We start from the raw sequence: 16,712 nt of genomic DNA on the forward strand, positions 1-16,712 counted from the left end.
CAGATTAAGTAAATGGGTGAGTGCACTGGGGATTTAAAATAGGTCCAAGGGGATGTGTAGAGAAGCCAAGTCTTACCTTTGAAACAACTAGTTTCTGTTTGAAACATTTTTCTTCATTTTATTACAATTTCTAAAGGTCTCTTTAGCTCATTAAAAAAAGAAAAATCTTTCTTTCCTTACTTGTTAAAGATTTCCTGGTTCCTTTTTAGCTTAGTAGTCTTTTCATCCAATGAACATAAATATCAGGAATATTGGCAATGAATACTGACGAGATAAAAAACAGAAAGAGAGGAAAAGAGAGAGTATTTCTATTAGGTGGGGTTCGTGTTGCGTAGTACATTAAGAGGCTGCTGGCTTCACCTGAGAGCTGTCAACCATCATGGGGAAAGACCCCCACCCAGGTCTGAGAATGTATCTCCCAGACTGCCTCTTTGTTTTCAATGTCACTCTCCAGGATGGGTATCAGTTCATTAACTAAAGAAAACCTCCTAGCTTATTTTTCTGATTACAAAAGTAAAATATATTTACAACCCCAAACTTGTAAAATATGGTAAAACACAAAGAAAATTTACAGAAAAATAATCTGCAATTCAATTACTCAGAGACAATTATTTATTCACATTTTAGTGTATTACCTTGCATTTTTTCAAAAATTTGTATATGTTGTGTATGCATATATGTGTATTAGTTTTTATAAAAACAGCACCACATGTAATACTGTTTGTAGTCTGCTTTTTCACTTAAATATAATAAAAAATTTCCTATGCCATAAGTTTTTTAAAGAATGATTATGACTACACAATAATCTACATATGGATTTACCATCATTAATTTAACCAATATCCTATTCTTGGACATTGTCTCAATTTGCTTGGGCTTCCACAATAAAATACGACAGACTGTGTGGCTTAAACAACAAATTTATTTTCTCACAGTTCTGGAGGCTGGAAGTTTGAGATTAGGGTGCCAGCATGGTAGGGTTCTGGTGAGGACTCTCCTCCTGCCTTGTAAATAGGCACCTTCTCACTGTATCCTCATGTCAGAAAGAGGGAAATGGAGAAAAAACTTCGGTGTTTCTTCTTAAAGGTCACTAATATCACCATGAGGGCCCAGCTTCATGACCTCATCCAAACCTAATTATCTCCCAAGTGTTCTACTTCCAAATACCATCACATGGGGAGTTAGGACTTCAGCATATGAATTTGGGGTGGGAGACATAATATAGTTCATAGCCCATTTTTAAGTTGTTTTCAATTTGCACTACTATAATAATGCTGTGATAAACATCCTTGGACATATAGCTCTCTAACTATAAAAACTTTTTTCCTTGGCATGAATTCTGAGAATTACTGGGTAAGATTAGTTCTTTTAGACGTTTCCCCCAAAATTAATTGAGGATAACCAATTATATCCTGTTCATTCAAAATTAGCTCAGTTCACAAATAACTATTAACTGCTTATTATGTGTAAGTTACTATGAGTACAATAAACAGAAAAGAGAGAGAAAATAATTTTTGCTCCCAAGGAGTTGACAGTCTGGGCAGAAGGATGAGGGATGGATTTGGAGGTCAAGTAAACAAACAATGAGAACTGAAGCATTCTTCTTATTCCCTTTGTCCTCTAGAGAGCCAGTTCATTTCAGCAGGATGCATAACTATGATTTTTATACATATTGCCAATCTGCCTTCCAGAAAGCTTATAATATTCCTACCAGCTGTACAGAAAGCCCACTTCTCTGTTGGTTCAGTTTTCAAAATTTACTGGACTGAACTTGACTTTTGTTGGCCCATTGCTGGATCCCCTGTTCTTGTCTAAAATTGCTAGTAATCAATTTGCTGGCTCAGTAACTAGAACTATTCCAGAGACAATAGAAATATTCTTCATTAGAGAAAGAAGATAAAATACATTTTATTCGTATAAACACCCTGCTCTGAGATACAATGAAGAAGTGAAAATTTTGAAGTATTTAATACTTCTTGCCTAAATTTTAATTTTGGAATAATCTGTGGGGGGGCAATGATGTGACTAAAAGTGCAATTTTCTTTTCTAAAACATGGTTTCCTTCAATGGAGAAGAGTGACTAATTTTCTAGAGGTGTTAAGAGAACTAAATCTTAAACAATTTAGGGGAAATAACTGAAATCTCTAGGGTTAAAAAAAGAGAAAAGAAAAGCAACAACTCGAGTTCTCAAACCCAAACCATTTCTCTGAATAATAAAGAATTTTTGTCAGAATGATAACCTATGACTTCCTCATAATGGAAAGGGAAAGTCATACACTTACTGTGTGTTGGCTACTATGCTAGATTCTTTCATTTATATTATCTCGAGAAATTGCTTTTATTTCTCACAACTGCCTTATGTGGTAGGGATACCTGATTGAGCAAAAAAACAGAAATATAGGACACCAGTTAAATTTGAATTTCACATGCTCAACAAATATTTTTGTAGTGTAAATATGTCTCACAAAATATTTGGGACATACACCAAAAATTGTTATTTACCTGAAATTCAAATTTAACTTGACAACCTATATATTTTTTGGCAACCAGCGGTAGGTACGGTGATCCACATTTTACTTTCCATACCATGGAAATGAAATGGCCAGGAAAGAAATCAAATAAGGGTGCCTCTGTTTGTCTTAAAAGATCTGGACTCCACAAATTACGGCATTAGCTCTCCTCTGACATTCAGTTTCAGAATCTTATGGCATATTTGGCTTCCTTTCTTTGTCTGCATTTTGATTTAAGTTTTTCTAAAAGGATACATTCATTGTTTTCCATTTCTAAGCCAAGGCACACATTAAATGGGGAAATAGCTCTACAACTGGCATTGAAATATTAATTCGTTTAAAGATTGATTTTCCTGGCCATAACCATGCACTCATATTTAATTTACGGAACTGTGGGTACACAATAGAAATACAAAGCAGACAATGACACGAGATATTCTCAAATAAGATTATGAAATAGGCACATAACACTATGACAAGAAGGTAGAGCAAGTAAAAGTTCAAGAGGCTAATTAGGAGCAGAAAAGGAAAAGCTCTACCTTGTAAGGGAAAGGTACTTAGCACCTGAATAAAGGAAGCAGAAAGAGAGTACTACTTCTCAGGCACAACATGCAAAAACTGCGATCAGACAAAGGATGAGGAGGAACTCCTAATTTGCCCAGGTGAATCTTTAGATCATTGCCGGAGAGAGAAATCTGGTTTACAATGTTCCATGAGCACACGTCCTACCTAGGGTGGGCATGGGAAATTCTGCCATTTCTTGGTTTTCTTCAGGAGCGTTTGTTCAACTGATTTTAAATTGGAAAACATGACCACAACTCTGAGCCTTTTGTTTTTGGGGCTCCTGGATGGTCAGGACAGGGAAACAATCCCATCTGGTATCCGAGGCTTAGTGTGTGCCAGGGGCTCACTACTAGGCAGAGGAAGAACTGCCACCCAGAAGCCGAGGTGGCTACCAAAGAGAAGGCATAGCCCACTGGGTTTCCTGGGTGCTGGCTTACAAGGCTTCGGGCCCCAGGGAGGCCATGATGTTAACAATGGCATCCTGATGATCTGAGTACTTCTGTGAGGTTGGGAGGAGGGCACATAGACCGAGGTCAGTAAGGAGATTGTGATCATAATGGACACATTATGAAGAAATCAGGATTGAAGAAATCAGGATAATCAGTTCCTTTGGGCTAGCAGGGCTTGGTTTTTGAATGGATATTAAGGCTTTTCGTTTCTTTAGCTCTAGTTTTACCCCATTTAAAATATGCTTTAGTTCAAATAAACACATAGTGCAAAGCATGCTCTCAGCACGCATTAATGCAACCATTCAGGTGCTCCACTTAAAGCAAGGCAAAGGGCAAAGAAAGTGAACAACGGAAGAGGAATTTTCACGTCTGTGCACTACTTCCCAGTCCAACTGAAAATTTAATTAACCAGTTATTTTATAATGAAATAGAATAAAAACAAAAATTCCACATGACTTGAAACAGTCAAATTAAATACCTCTCAGACCTCTCAGGCAAATATAAATTCTCCATGCATTGATATGTGCTTTCTATAATATGAGTAATTTCAAAAGAAGAAGTGAAGCTGGCTCTTTGCAAAGCTTGGGGCAGTTAATTTTGGATTGATTGGTGAAAAAACGATGGAGCTCTCTAACACATGAAGTTTTCTAGACACGTGGACAAGGAAGGTGTGAACCAGGCTTGGCAGATGTAGAATCACTGGCATTTTCTACAGCAGGTACAAAATGAGTTCACTGACTTTAATTAATAATACTGTATTTAATTTAGTTGCCATTGTCGACATATCTAGACAGGGTTTATTTATTTATTATTATTGAAATACAGCCGACACAATGCTATATTGCTTTCAGGCATACAACATAGTGATGTGACAAATCTATACATCCTGCTATGCTCCCCACAAGTGCAGATACCATCTGTCACCATACAACCCTGTTGCAAGATCATAGACTATATTCCCTCTAGGCATTTATTTTAATTTGACTTCTTAACTGTTCTGAAACAACAGAGATCTTCTTAGAGTGTAAATATCTAGAACAAAGTCTGCTTTAACCATAAATAAATGGTTTGTCCATTTATTCCATCACCATCTACTGTGAATCAGGAACTGTGTCAAGAGTGTGTATAGCAGATTGAGAGAAGGCCCAAGTGGATGCAGGCTGGCTCACGAGGAGGTAATGTTGCCATGGTGATAGGCTGCATGGGGAGCTTGGACAGGTGATGATGGTAGACAAGGTGTGGTCAGATTTGGGGAGGTAAATCAACAGGATCTGATGATAGATTCCATAGACTCAGTAAGGGAAGCTTTGAGAGGAGGGTCCTGGAGTTTCCTGCTTGCTCAGTTGTAAAGACCAGGATGCCTGTCACTAAGACAGAAAACCCTGGAAATAGACCAAGCACAAGGGGAAGAGAATATATTTGGGCATTCCAGAGGAATCTATCTAGGAGATGGTTGAATATACAGGCCTGGAGCTCAGAGAAGGGCCATAAAAATCACTGATTCAAGTTTCTACTGCCCAAGGTGCAGCAGAGATGAAGGTGCATGTTCGCTCTAGAGGGCAGGAGCCAACAGAGCGGAAGGCTTTAAACGAGAGATCGATTCAGTCCCAGCTCTGCTATATGCAGGCTCTGTGCCTTCCTTTGTTGAATAAGAATAATGACACAAGGTGAATTCTGAGTTACTTCCTATGTATGAAGGCAGAGTCCTGTACCAAGACTGAATGGCTCTTACTGACCACTGAACCAGTGTTGCCCTCCCATTCCTCAGTCTCTGACATTTTACTTCTTTCTTTTCTGACACCTACCTCATCCATGACCTTAGTCTCACCTTCTTTTAGGTAGCAGGGACATAACAATATTGGGGAACTATAAACTGCCAGACCTGGATACTAGATAAAGAGAGAGTATGGCTGAAACAAAGGGAAAAGTTGGTTGCCCTCATGTCACTTCTATTTTGAAAGAGAAAAGAACATATCAAACTCATTCTCACACTGGAACTCATCACAACGGTTTACAAAAAAGAGAGTAACCTCCAGATTAAGTAGTGTAGGTCTCTCTTGAGAGAGACCCTATGAAGAAATACTAAAATGAGTGTCACAAAACTAGCAGTATACACACCAGAAGCAGTAGGAGACAAGAAAGGGTAAAAGGCTTACAGCTGGATGATGAATGTCCCCTCTTTCAATTATTTCAGTGTATCTCTAATGTAGGCATAGCCCTGCTTGGAGATAATAATGAAGTCCAAATTTGGGGTCCTTTCTGACTTTGAGACTAAGGTCAAATGAAACTTCACCTCTGTCTCCGTCTTCTGCACAAGACCATACTCAACTAGTTTTACTGTATCTAGATAGTATAAAACACTATCTCAAGACTTAATAGAAACAGAAGAAAAAAATCTTCAACAAATTTATAATATAAATATTTGGAAAGTCATTAGATATTTACAAAAAAAGTATTTAGATTACCTGAAGGTTGACAGTACCTAAGGTGGGCCATATAATATACTATTGAGATGCTCAATAAATGTTTGTTGAATGACAAAATCCAATCTATCTATGATCATGTACTCACTCAACTAGTTTTTCTCAAGCACTTACTGTGTGCCAGTCATTGTGCTGGGTCCTGGGGATGCCAAGACAAACAGGACCCATGACTGAACAGGGGAGAGAGACATGAAAACAACTAAGTACAACAGAGTGCGGTGAAGGCTACAGAAGGTAAGTATAAAGGGTGACAGGAGCACAGCAAGTGAAACCACGAAATATGATGGGGAGAGGGTCTGTAGAAGTAGGAAATATTTTGGGAAGAGATGAGCTTGGCCACAAAAGGCTACTGAAAGGAAGATCTGAAGATTTGAAGATGAGTTTGAAGAAGCTGGGAAACACATGTTCTGATGGAAATTAAGAGAAATGATTTTTCGGTGAAGAATTATAGCAACATAGCAAGGGCTAAGATTCAGAAAGGGTTCCTCTACAACAGATGAGAAAAAATTAGGAAGGATAAAGGTCATCTATACATGACAATTATCTTCTGCTCCCTGACACCTTCCAACTCAGTCTCAGAAAACCTGGTAACTAATGTGTCTTCTTCAAAGCACCAAGTATTAATAAACTTTGAGAGATCAGGACCCATGACTGGATGGGGAAGAGATATGTGAAAATGACTAAGTATAACGGAGTGTACTGGTGTCTAGAGGCTCAAGGACTAAAAGTTCATTTCTGGAGAAAAAGGTAGCATAAAAATATACTTAAGAAGAGAATATGTGACTTAGGGTACAGTTTCTCAAGGTCAGACTGTGAAAGGTGTGGGAAGATGAAATGGATGAGTAGCCCAGCCTTGGTCACTCATTAGTTCGGCCTCCATTTTTCTTCAACATCAAGGACCAACATCTTGAGTGCCTCAGAGTCTCTGAATGTTTCTTTCAGAATATAGAATGGAAAGACTGGTCATCTTTTCTACTCTTTCTTTTAACCAGTTTTTTCCTGTTAAGTTTTCTAATCTTCAGTCTTTTTGACTCATTGTTTTTCAATTAGAATTGAATTTTCTTTTTCCTTCTTTTCTTTTCTCCTTCCTTCTTCCCTCCCTTCTTCCTGCCTGTCTCCCTCCCTCCATCTTTCCTTCCTTCCTTCCTTCCTTCCTTTGTCATTAGGTTACTACAAATGCCAACTCTTACCACCTACTCCTGACTTCTCCCTGATTATAAAATGACTGAGCAGGAGCAAAGGAGAGAAGATTTAACCCTCAGGCCCCAAGGCTTCTTTCTGCTTTTCAACTAAAATGAAATCTGTGGGGGCGCCTGGGTGGCTCAGTTGGTTAAGCGACTGCCTTCGGCTCAGGTCATGAACCCGGGGTCTTGGGATCGAGTCCCACATCGGGGTCCCCCTTCTCTGTGGGGAGCCTGCTTCTCCCTCTGCCTCTACCTGCCACTCCCCCTGCTTGTGCTCACTTGGTCTCTCTCTATGTCAAATAAATAAATAAAAATCTTTAAAAAAATAAATAAATAAAACGAAATCTGTGGGAGGAAATTCACAATGACTTAGGCAGATAGAAAATTAAGGGATAAGTTTAGTTTTTTTTTTTTTTAAGAAAATATATTTCAATAGGAAGACCCTAACTACTCTATAAACCAAACCGGTGTTTGTTAAATAAATGTATTTAGTAATAAATACAATAGCACATTCTCAGCAGAAGAGATCTGAAATGAAAGGAATGTCATTATCCTCCACATTTTAAAAGATTAATAAATTAGACGGTTTTATGCCTGAACTCCCTCCAAAAATTTAGTTTCAGGGAATAGGGTAGTAAGGGCATGTCTTCCTAATTCTTCCACTAGAGTGTTAGAAATTACTGGGAGCTAAGTTCTTCCATTTGGATGTGGCTGATACCATGGGATATGCAAAACTTGAGGGTAAAAATCAAAAGGAATCCAAAACAGTGATTCGAGAGACTATTCCATTTATTTCCCAACATTAGGCATTATTCCAGGTAGAAGATATATCATCCAAGAAAATGAACACTGATGCCTGACCCATATTTCATGTCTCATACTACTCTCATTACTATAATGCTCATCTTAACATTTGAGGTGCTCAAATCTACTGAAAGATAGGGAAAAAAATTATCTCAACTTATGACCTTGACAATTTCTCCCATCTCTGAATCTCAGTTTATTTATTGGTAAAAAAGAAAAAAAAAAGAAAAAAAAAGAGGGGGGACCCCTACAAAAACAATACTCACCTTATAGATTTATTACCATAATGAATAATTTCCTGACCAGGTGGTTATTAAACATCAGAATATTAAAGCACATAAACTACAGTGCATCTCTGATATTTACCATCTCTAATATTTAATAAGTATTCAGTAAGTGACAGCTCCTGCTGTATTATTGTTACAGAAGAAAACCACTTCATCTACTTCAATGTCAGCCCAGGTCAAAGGATCAGCCCGGGGAAGTATTTGGCCTTCTGAATTCAGCCAGTAGGCCAATGGTTTTCAAGCAAAATGTGTATCACAGGAGAAAAGAAGGTGATAAAGCTGCCACTGCAAAGTAAGAATCAGTGAATAAAACATTACCCATTCCACCAGCAAGACTTGGTGGACTTTACAGCTTCATGTGACACTTGGCATATCTTCAAATAATGGGCTCTCTTTCTTTTTTAAAGATTTTATTTATTTATTTGTCAGAGAGAGTGAGAGAGCACAAGCAGGGGAAGCAGCGGGCAGAGGGAGAAGTAGGCTCCCCGCTGAGCAAGGAGCCCAGTACAGGACTTGATCCCAGGTCTCTGGGATTATGACCTGAGTCAAAGGCAGATGCTTAACCGACTGAGCCACCCAAGCAGCCCTGGGCTCCTTCTCTTTCCCCGCTTTTCCTTTCCCCCTCTCCCTTCCCCTTCTAGATTGAACTTGCTTAGATGAGTCTACAGAATGAAACACAATTACAAATTATTTGCTTTTCCTTTCATAAGAGTCATCATTATAAAAGCAAATTAAAAGCATAGTTGAACACATATTTAGAATATTATAAGTAACACATAATCAATTAGGACAAAAGTCAAGTTAATTACATTCTTAAATGACCCTTTTAGGAGCCCAATGTTTGGCATTTGCATATGCTGTTCCCTTTTCAGGAGTACCACACACCAACCTTATTTTTTTCTATTAGGCTCTTTTTTTTTCTTTCTCCAAATTTTTATATAAATTCCAGTTATTCAGAGGTGCCTGGGTGGCTCAGTTGGTTAAGCATTTGACTCTTGATTTCAGCTTAGGTCATGATCTCAGGATTGTGAGATCAAGCCCCCAGCTTAAGATTCTCTCTCCCTCTGCTCCTCCCCACCCCCCTCTGTCTCTGTCTCTCTAAAAGTAAGTACGTAAATAAATAAATAAATAAATAAAGTCCAGTTTATTTAAATACAGTGTAATATTAGTTTCAGGTGTAGAATTTAGTGATTCATCACCTACATACAACATCCAGTGCTCATCACAAGTGCCCTATTTAACCCACCCCCCACCCACCTCCTCTCCAATAACCCTGTTTGTTCTCTATAATTAAGAGCCTGTTTCTTGGTTTGCCTCTGTTCTTTCTTCACCCTATGTTCATTTGTTTTGTTTCTTAAATTGCACATATGAGTAAAATCATATGGTATTTGTCATTCTCTGACTTATTTCACTTAGCATAATACTTTCTAGCTCTATCCATGTCGTTGCAAATGGCAAGATTTCATTTTTTATGGCTGAATAATATATATATATATATCTCCATCAGTTGATGGACATTTGGGCTCTTTCCATAATTTGCCTGGCTATTACAGATACTGCTGTTATGAACATTGGGGTGCATGTGCCCCTTCAAAACAGTATTTTTGCATCCTTTGGGTAAATACCTAGTAGTGCAATTGCTGGGTCATAGGGTGGTTCTATTTTTAACTTTTTGGGGAACCTCCATCCTGTTTTCCAGAGTGGCTGCACCCGTTTGCATTCCCACCAACAGTGTAGGAGGGTTCCCCTTTCTCCGCAACCCTGCCAACATCTGTCATTTCCTGACTTGTTAATTTTAGCCATTCTGACTGGTGTGAGGTGGTATCTCACTGTAGTTTTGATTTGTATTTCCCTGATGATGAGTGATGTTGAGCATTTTTCATGTATCTGTTGTCCATCTGTATGTCTTCTTTGGAAAGTATCTTCATGTCTTTTGCCCATTTTTTAACTGGATTATTTGTTTTTGGGTGTTGAGTTTTATAAGTTCTTTATATATTTTGGATACTAACCCTTTATCAGAAATGTCATTTGCAAATATCTTCTCCCATTCCCTAGTCTCCCTTTTAGTTTTGTTGATTGTTTCCTTCACTGTACAGAGGGTTTTTATTTTGAGGTAGTCTCAATAGTTTATTTTTGCTTTTATTTCCCTCGCCTCAGGAGACATATCTAGAAAGAAGTTCTTACGGCAGAGGCAAAGAGGTTACCGCCTGTGTTCTCCTCTAGGATTTTGATGGTTTTCTGTCTCACATTTAGGTCTTCTATCCATTTTGAATTTAGTTTTGTGTATGGTGTAAGTAAGTGGTCTCATTTCATTCTTTTACATGTTGCTCTCCAGTTTTCCCAACACCCTTTTGAAGAGACTGTCTTTTTTCCATTAGATTTTCTTTTCTGCTTTGTTGAAGATTAGTTGACCATATAGTTGTGGTTTCATTTCTGGCTTTTCTATTCTGTTCCATTGATCACTATAGCTTTGTAATAGAACTTGAAGTCCAGAATTGTGATACCTCCAGATTTGCTTTTCTTTTTCAAGATTGCTTTGGCTATTTGGGGTCTTTTGTGACTCCATACAAATTTTAGGATTGTTTGTTCCAGCTCTGTGAAAAATGCTGGTGGTATTTTGACAGGGATTGCATTAAATGTGTAGATTGCTTTGAGTAGTATAGACATTTTAACAATATTTGTTCTTCCAATCCATGAGCATGGAATGTTTATCCCTTTCTTTGTGTCATCTTCAATTTTTATCAGTTTTATAGTTTTCAGAGTACAGATCTTTTACCTCTTTAGTTATGTTTATTCCTAGATAACTTATGGTTTTTGGTACAATTGTAAATGGGATTGATTCCTTGGTTTCCCTTTCTGCTGCTTCATTACTGTGTATAGAAATACAACAGATTTCTGTACATTGACTTTGTATCCTGCAATTCTGCTGAATTTGTGTATCAGTTTTAGTAATTTTTTTGGTGGAGTCTTTTGAGTTTTCCATATAGAGTATATGTCATCTGCAAATAGTGAAAGTTTGACTTCTTTCTTGCTGATTTGGAAGCCTTTTATTTCTTTTTCTTGTCTGATTGTTGTGGCTAGGACTTTCAGTACTATGTTAAATAAGGTGGTGAGAGACACACCAACCTTCTTTGCCTAGTTAGAGCCTATTCACACTTTAGGTTGCATCATAAGTATGATTTCCTCCACAAGGCATCTTGGGACTCTTTAAGAATAAGTTCGAGTTCCCCTTAGGTATGTGTGCATTCTTTTTCGAGACCTTATGAAATGCTAGTGAAATTGCCAGTGTATGTATCTGAGTCTTCAATCTGAATGTACGGACAGGAAGAAGAGAAACTACACCTGGACTTCACTGAGAGGCTGACACATGTAAGCAGCAGAGCAGTCATTAGGGCTGTATACAAATATTCCTGGCTTTCTGCCTCCTGGGCACATGGTAGGACTGTATCTCTTGGCCCACTTGTGGTTGTACTGGGCTATACAATGTGCTTTGGCCAATCAGTTGTAAAGGGTATCACCTCTGGGCCAGAAAAATCAATTGCTGGAAGAAGACCTTACCCAACTCTCTTTTCTTCTGCCATGGGACCAGCAACCTCCCAGAGAGTGGCTGTTCCATCAGTCTGAATCCTGGAGGAAGATAATGCTGAGCAAAGTCCCTAGCTGACCATGGTGGACACAAAGCACAAGCAAGAAACAAATCTTTGTCATTGTAGACCTCTGAGATTTTGGCATTGTTTGTTACTAGCTTAAACTAGTAATTTTAAGTTATTAACATGACAGCCCACCCTAATATTATGAAGTCCATAATACTGATGAATAAATAAAGAAGAAACAGCCCTCTGGCCTCTCCACCTGCTTAAATTGTTTTGAGAGGCCTTCTGATCCATTGCTTCTCTTTCAGGGAAGATCATACTTTAAATTTAGTCTCTTAGAATCTTTAGAGGTGACCAGGAGTACATTTGGATATACAATTACGTTTTCAATAGGAAATTCTTCTTTGTATCTAACCAAAGGCATGACATATGGAGTGTCCTTAACAATACTGAAGGGTACTCTGTGGATTCACTATGCTATTGGTTCTGATATATTGTGAAGCCATTTGATAACTCAGCCCAGTGTGAGGCCAACTCTCACCATTGCTGAGATAGGTGAGCCTCCGCTGTTCTTCCCATCTATTTTTCCTTTAGTTTGTGCTCTTTCTCAACACACACACACACACACACACACACACACACTCTCTCTCTCTCTCTCTCACACACACACGCACTCCTTTTTCCTTACAGTTCAAAATATGTAGAGCCTACACAATAATTAAGACCATATTCCCCATATCAGTTCATTATTGGCTCTAATTATCTGTGTCTTTGGATAAATCGTTTATCACTTTCAAGTATTGGTTTCTTATTTGGGAGTTATTATGAAACTTGAAAGAGATAATATATAAGAAACAAAGTAGAACGGCACAGTATTAGCTACATCCTGTGGGGCATGTGATCTGAAAGGAGCTAAGAGGCATAACTGCCCTCAAATTGCCAACATTCCTTTGTGTTAGTGTCTCTGAGAGTCCTTTATGAAATTTAGGAAAGTTATCTGGGGATGGATTAAAATTAATTAATTATTGTCCTCAAACATCTGCCAGCTAATGGTCCTGAGATCACTGAGGCTCAAGATAAAGATGTTTTGATGGTATGGAAGGGATTCAATAGACTCCCTGGACAGGTAAGCGCAAACAGAAGCCATGAACACTTAGGGGTTGGGTTACTGAAACCACAAGAGGTGGCAAATTCAAAGACTCCATTTTACAGCTTCATCCAGGGTCAATGGAGCTTCTTCTCATGACCAAGCACTCATAGGACTGTAGGAGGCATTTCTGTAAGAAACATTAGAACATTCTGGGTACAATGTAACTTACTGAGTAGTTCTATTATCATCAAAAAGAGCCACCATACTTGACATGATAGCTGAAAGAATCTGGCTATTTAGGAAGGTTAACCAAATTTTAAACAATTTAAAATTTGTTTTGGGGATCTTCTTTTGTCCTTACTGCATTCCCATGAAAATTTAAATTTTGTTTTGTTTTGTTTTGTTTTAGAGTGGAAGTGATACAGACTAGGGAGATTTTTCTTTTTTTTCTTTCTTCTTCTTCTTTTCTTTTCTTTCTTTCCTTCCTTCAGTAGAAAAAGAATAGTATTCCTCTTTCTGTTCTAGACATATTAAACTCAAACCACTGGCTACTTGATGGAAATATATAAAGGGGTTGGAAATAATGTCAATACTTGGAGAAAGCAATACTATCAAAAGGTAAATGATGTGTTACTTTGTTCAGTGCCTGCCATTTTTCATTAGTTGTTCCTTAACAACCTGGCAGGGTAGATCTCCAGGTTACACATTAGGCTATTAATGTCCACAAGGTAGAAAGGCGATCCTGGGAGGGTTTGATTTCTAAAATCTCTTATGCAACTAAGTCTGTGCACAAGAATTGGATAGAAATAAGCATAACCTTATGCCAGATTCTCATTCTTTAAACTATGTCAGACTGTCAGAAACACACTGCTTCCACTTTTATGAAACATAGAGGAAGAAAGACATTATTATGAAGTCCAAAGGTAGGAACTGGGAAAACCACATAAATACACAAAATTCTGATATGAAATAAGTCTATGTTTGCTTCCTGACTAAGGGGAGAGAGGGAAGGACAGATTTGTGAAGATACTGAAGTCAAAGACTGAGAAATAATCACTCTTTCCACTATTAAAGGGCAAAGTGTCTGAATTTTTAACACTGATGCAAAGAAGCTTGCAGAGGAATTTGAGGCTTATCCCATTCCTTGATAAGAGAAGCATTAACTCTAAGATAATGCACCAGAAGATGGCATTCCCCAAAATCAATGGCAACTTCCTGTCCGTACGCAACTATTGATTCTTTATTGTACAGGACAAGTCATTTTAGACGACCTCAGCAAATAAGAACAAAGTTGTAGATTCATCTCCACTAGCACTTAGCTGTTTCTTCTATAATCACACTGCTGACATAATGTACTTTCCAAAGAAAGAAGAAACTAAGCCGAATAGATAACCCACATTCTTACTTTTCATAAAAGGCCAAATTTCTCTTTACTGTCAATGCCGGAAATCTTTCATTTGCCCACTGGTGCACTCTCCATCTTTCTCCATTTTTCTCTGGGCCCGGAAAGGCTGACTGAAATGGACAATGGCAATAGGTTCCCTCACCCCCCTGCTTCCCGTTGTAATTGTCTGATGGGGCACCCTGGCAGGAGACTGGCTATGGTGGGCCGTAGAGTCACAGTGGTCTGTGACTACATCCCTCACCCAGGGACCCTGTTCCTGTCGGGGGCTCTCTACACAGGCCTCTGTGTCTGGGTTCTGGTTTTCTCAACTCCTCAGGCCTCAAGATGGGAACAGAGTCCTCTAGGGGATCCTGTCACTCTGTGCTACCTTTGTAGTCACTTTGTTACACTCTCCTCAGATTACCTTAATTTGAGTGTGCTGCATGATCTGTTTCTTGCTGGCTGATGACCTGATTGATAGTTTAGCTGAATGTGAAAAAGTATATTTCCTAGGCCACATCTTGATGATCTGGAAAATGGGAGAAAAATAACCCTGAGCAGGAAAAAGTGAAACCTTATTCATTAAATGTTCTTAGTTAGAATATGTGCCCTTTTTGGTTCTTGAGCTCTGGATAACGATGGGATGGGGCACTGGGGGCGCCTGGGTGGCTCAGGTCATGATCCCAGGGTCTTGGGATCAAGCCCCACATTGGGCTCCCTGCTCAGCGGGGAGTCTGCTTCTTCCTCTTCCTCTGCCCCTCTCCCTGCTTGTGCTCACTTGCTCTCTCTCAGTCAAATAAATAAAATCTTAAAAAAAAAAAAGATGGGGCATTGGATGTTGGTGGCACTTAGGTATGTGTGACAACCAATGCACCCATGGAGCACACACTTGCAGGAGTGGGGTCAATTTTTCTGATACTCTCTAGTTTGTATCACAATACATCATGCCTCCTCTTGTTCCATTTTGCAGTCTATAAAATGGAGATACAAAACAAAAACCCAAGCAACCGAACCAATCCAAAAAGCAGGGCTTGAAGATCAATGAGCCGGTAGCTAAAGGAGAAGAGAAATATAGAGACAATTAGGAGGCTCCTTCAGAAGAGAAAGGGCATCCAACCAACCATTCGTTATTCCTCCTGGGCTCCCAAGAATTTAAATTGCAGTACAAGGAACCTATATTAGAGATTTTAAAAAAGAGTCACTTTCTGTCCATGAAGGTTATTGTCTATTCAAATACTAAAGTGGCTTAGTAAAGAAAGCTGTGAAATTAGTTTCTCTGGATGTCTTTGAAATTTAGGTTCTTACCTCTCTGGCATGGTTTCATTCTGACTTTCTCTGAAGGCAAGGTGTGAGATTAAATAACGTTTCAAGGTCCCTTCTTAGTCTATAAAATACCAATCAGAAAGTACGAACATTTACCAGGTAATGGCAGAAAGGGGTATGAAGTTGGTATTAAACCAAGAAGCCCTACAGCTGACCATGGGAAGCAGATGGCGGCAGGGGGAGTGTGACTCAGCAGAGAACCAGATGGGCAATGAGCAGCATACACCCTAAACAAACACAGATTCCTGAGTAGAGACTGGAGCTTGGGCAACACAATGGCAAAGCAACCCCATTTCTTGAAAAATTTTTGAGAAGTATGTGATTATGAAGAGGTATGACCAAATTGTTATTTTAACAAACTTGCAGCAACTTTTAAAGGGTCCCTAGGTTTCTTATACAGAAACTAGACACCTTTTTTTATTATTATGCAGGAAACAATGAAAAGACAGATTCACCTTCAAAGGGTCCTTACATTTATTATACAAAAACTAGATGCACTTTTACTATTATTATTCAGAGAACAATGAAAAGACAGATCATGTTTATTTTCCTAACTCATGGAGTGTTTATCACAGCACTGTATAGAGACAGAAACAATATGATTCAGGGTATAGTTTAAAAACTCAAATAACTATAAATCCTTATGTCTAAATGCATTGAAATCCAGGGACATGACACTAATTGGTAATTTACTCCTCTGAGGTAATTAAACAGCAATTCTGATGACCGAAGAATTCACAGTCACCTTACAGGAAAGACATTTTATTCAATATGGGTCACTGGTGGACTATGCTTATTTATTTTTTACTTTTTAAAAAAAATTATGCTTAGTGGTTTAAAACCAATACTTTGAGCTAAGACCCTTGATGCACTTCCATCTATAGATCCACAGTCAAGTACCAATATTTAGCTATTGGATCAGTGCTACATATTATTTTAAGTTGTGGAAACTCAGGACTTTAGCTAGTGAGAGAAGAGTAAAATCAGAGCCTTCAGAAGGCTCTTAGACTGAGTTCAACAGATCCCTCATCCCATGCTGAC

General features: G+C 38.5%; 1 protein-coding gene across 1 annotated transcript in view; it reads right to left on the reverse strand.

Annotated features, from left to right (window-relative positions):
- Positions 1-16,712, reverse strand: part of KCNB2 (potassium voltage-gated channel subfamily B member 2) — a 352,642-nt gene that overhangs the window by 199,862 nt on the left and 136,068 nt on the right. The window lies entirely within an intron of this gene.

Source organism: Eumetopias jubatus, unplaced genomic scaffold (genome assembly GCF_037043125.1).
Source record: "Eumetopias jubatus isolate StellerSeaLion01/CBP00866 unplaced genomic scaffold, mEumJub1_p1.0 scaffold_4, whole genome shotgun sequence".
Classification (NCBI taxonomy): Eukaryota; Metazoa; Chordata; class Mammalia; order Carnivora; family Otariidae; genus Eumetopias; species Eumetopias jubatus.